Source organism: Carlito syrichta, unplaced genomic scaffold, assembly GCF_000164805.1.
Source record: "Carlito syrichta isolate Samal-C Ts95f unplaced genomic scaffold, Tarsius_syrichta-2.0.1 Scaffold288731, whole genome shotgun sequence".
Classification (NCBI taxonomy): domain Eukaryota; kingdom Metazoa; phylum Chordata; class Mammalia; order Primates; family Tarsiidae; genus Carlito; species Carlito syrichta.
The window spans coordinates 25,201-29,400 of NW_007232827.1; positions in this window are offsets into that span (position 1 = coordinate 25,201).

Below are 4,200 nucleotides of genomic sequence, written 5' to 3' on the forward strand. Positions count from 1 at the left end.
TTTATTCGATTCCTCTACATTTCCTCCATTCCATTCCGTTTCGCTCTACTCCATACTTTCCATTCCATTCCATTCCATTCCACACCATTCCATTGCATACCATTCCAAACCCCTGCATTCCATTCAATTCCACCCCATTCCATACCAGTCCACTGAATTCTTCTCCATTCCTTTCCATTCCAATCCCCCCTTTCCATTCCATCTATTCTATACCATTCCATTCCTCTCCATTCCATTCTTTTGCATTCAATTCATCTCAATTCCGTTTCTTTCCATTGCATCCATTCCGTTCCATGCCAATCCACTGCATTTCATCCCTCTCATGTCCATTCCACTCCTTTCCTTTCCGTTCTTTTCCATTCCATTCCATTCCTCCACATTCCATATCAAAAAATTCCATTTATTTCCTCTGCATTCTATTCCATTCCATTCCATTCTTTCAATTCCATTTATGCAAATCCTCTCCATTTTCCATTCAATTCTTTACCATTCAATTCTTTTCCATTCTATGCCAATCCATTTCATTCTATACCATTACTCTCCATTCCATTCCACTCCATTCCATTACAAACGGTGCTCTTTCATTCCAATCCATTATATTCCATTCCTTTCACTCCATTCCATTCCATTCCGTTCTGTTCCTCTCCTTTCCAATCCATTCCTCTCCCTTCCTCAACATTCATTTCCACTTCCTTCCATTCTTCCTTTCTATTCTGTTTCATTCCCATTCCATTCTACACCATTCCATTCCATCCCATTTTCTCCCTTCCATTCCATTCCTCTCCATTCCATTCCATTCCTCTCCATTTCCCTCTAATCCATTTCATTCCTTTCCTTTTCATTCCTTTCATTTCCATTCCATTCCACTCTTTCCATTCCTCTCCATTCCATTTCAAACCATTCCATTCCGTTAATCTCCATTGCGTTCGATTAGCTCCATCCCATTCCATCCCATTCCATTCTATTCCATACCTCTCCATTCCTTTCTATTCCATTCCATTCCATTTCTTTCTATTCCATTCCAAACCATTCAATTCCTTTCCTATCCAAACTTTTACATTCCTTTCTATTCCAATCTATTTCATTCCTATTCTTTCCTTTCCATTCGATTCCATTGCATTCCATTCCTTTCTTTTCCATTCCATTACTCTCCTTTCCTCAACATTTATTTCCATTCTCTTCCATACCTTCTTTTCCTTTCCAATCCATCCCATTCCATTCCACTCCATTCCATTCCATTCTGCTAAATTCCATTTCAATCCATTCCATTACTTTCCTTTTTATTCCTATCCCGTCCATTCGATTCCATTCTTTCCATTCCTCTCCACTAAATTTCAAACAATTCCTTTCCATTCCATTCCATTCTATTCTATTCCTTCCATTCCATTCCATTTGATTCCATTCCATTTCATTCCATACCATTCCATATCATTCCATTCCATTCCAGTCCATTCCCTTCCATTCCTATCCTTTCTTTTCCATTGCATTCCATTCCTTTCCTTTCAATTCCATTCCTCTCCCATCCTAAGATTCTTCTTTATTCCATCCCATTCTTTCCTTTCCATTCTGTTCCCTTCTATTCCACTGCACTCCTTTCCATTCCACTATTCCATTCCATTCTTCTTCCTTCCATTCCATTGCTATCCATTCCATTCCATTCCTCTCCATTCCATTCCATCCCATTTCATTCCATTTCATTCCATTTCATTCGATTCCATTGTATTCCAGTCCTCCTCATTCCTCTCTGTTCCACTCCCTTCTATTTAAATCAATTCCATTACATTTAATTCCTCTCCATTCCTCTCTGTTCTATTCCATTCCATTCCTTTCATTTCCATTTTATTCAATTCATCTCCAGTTCCTTTATTTCCTCCATTTGCATACCATTCTTCTCTCTTCTATTCCATTCCATTTCATTCTATTCCTTTCTTCTCCCTTCCATTCCATTCCTTTCCTCCTCATTGCATTCCATTCCACTCCATTCCATTCCATTCTTCTCCCTTCCATTCCATTCCTCTCTATTCCATTCCATTCCTCTCCATTCCATTCCAATCCATTCCATTACTTTTCTTTTTTTCCTATCCTGCCAATTCATTCCATTCTTTCCATTCCTCTCCATCCCATTTCAAGCCATTTCTTTCCTTTCCTCTCCATTCTATTCCATTCCATTCCATTCCATTCCTTTCCATACCATTGCATTTCTTACATTCCATTCCATTTTATTCCATTTAATTCCAAACCATTCTATACCATTCCATTCCCTTTCTATTCTTTCCTTCCCATTCCATTCCATTGCATTCCATTCTTCTCCTTTCATTTCCATTCCTTTCCCTTCTTTAAGATTCCTCTTTATTCCATTCCATTCTTTCCTTTCATTCTGTCCCATTTTATTCCATTGCACTCCTTTTCATTTCATTCCATTCTTCTCCCTTCCATTTCCATTCCTCTCCATTCCATTCCATTCCTCTCCATTAGATTCGATTCCATTCCATTTTATTCCATTCCATTCCATTTCATTCCATTCCATTCCATTCCATTGTATTCCATTCCTCTCCTTTCCTCTCCGTTCCATTTCCCTCTGTTTGAATCAATTCCATTCCATTCCATTCCTCTCAATTCCCCTCGTTCTATTGCATTCCAAGCCTTTTATTGACATTTTATTCAATTCGTCTCCAATTCCTCTATTCCCTTCATTTCCATACCATTCTTTTCTCTTCCATTCCATTCCATTTCATTCTATTCTATTCTTCTCCGTTCCGTTCCATTCCTCTCCATTGCATTCCATTCCTCTCCATCCCATGCCATTCCATTGCATTCATTCCATTCCCTTTTATTCGTGTCCATTCCTTTCCATTGCATTCCTCTTCTTTTCTCTCCATTCTATTTCATTCCATTCCATTTCTTTCAATTCCATTTAAGCAATTCCTCTCTATTTCCTTCATTTCATTCTATTCCATTTCATTTCTCTCCTTTTCATTCCATTCCAATTCATTCTATTCCATTTCTGTCCATTACATTCCATTCCTTTTCTCTCCATTTAGTTCCATTCCGTTCCTTTTCTCTCTATTCCGTTCTGTTCCTCTCCATTCAAATCTTTTCTATTCCATTCCTCTTAATTCCATTCTGTTCATCTCCGTTTCCTTCCATTCCATTCTATTCCATTACTATTCATTCCATTCCATCCCATTTCCTTCCATTCCATTCCATTCCATTTCACTCCCTTTCTCTATTCATCTCCACTGTCCATAATATTCAAGTCCATTCCATTTCATTCTTCTCCATTCCATTCAATTTTATTCCATTCCTCTCCTTTTCCTCCATTCCATTTTATTACAATCCACTCTGTTCCATTCCATTCCTTTCCATTCTCTTCTATTCGACTCCATTCCATTCCATTCCACTCCATTCCTTTCCTTTCCTTTCCATTTTACTCAATTCCTCTCCATCTCCTCCATTTCATTCTTTTCATATCCATTCTTCTCCATTTAATTCAATTCCATTTCATCCTATTCGATTACTCTCCATTCCATTGCATTCCATTCCCTTCTTTTGGACTCCATTTTAATACATCCCATCCCCCTCCATTTCTCTCCATTTCATTCAATTCCTGTACATTTCCTCCATTCTATTTCATTCCGTTTCACTCTATTCCATTACTCCCCATTCTATTCCATTCCTCTCCATTTCATTCCATTTCATTCTGCTCCCTTCCATTTCATTCCTCTCCATTCCATTCCATTCCGCTAAATTCCATTCCATTACTTTACTTTTTGTTTCTATCCTGTCCATTCCATTCCATTCTTTCCATCCCTCTCCATTCAATTTCAAACCATTCCTTTCCGTTCCTCTCCATTCCATTCCATTTCATTCTATTCCATTCCATACCATTCCTTACAATTCCATTAAATTCCTATTTTTTCCTTTCCATTCCATTCCATTGCATTCCGTTCTTCTCCTTTCAATTCCATTCTTCTCCCTTCCTTAAGATTCCTCTTTATGTCATTCCATTCTTTCTTTTTCATTCTCTTCCATTCTATTCCATTGCACTCCTTTCCATTCCATTCCATTGTTCTCTCTTCCGTTCCATTTCATTTTATTCCATGCTTCTCCATTCCATTCCATTGCATTTCATTCCTTTCCGTTTCCTTCCTCTCCATTCCATTCCATTCCATTCATTCCATTCCCTTCTATCCGTGTCCA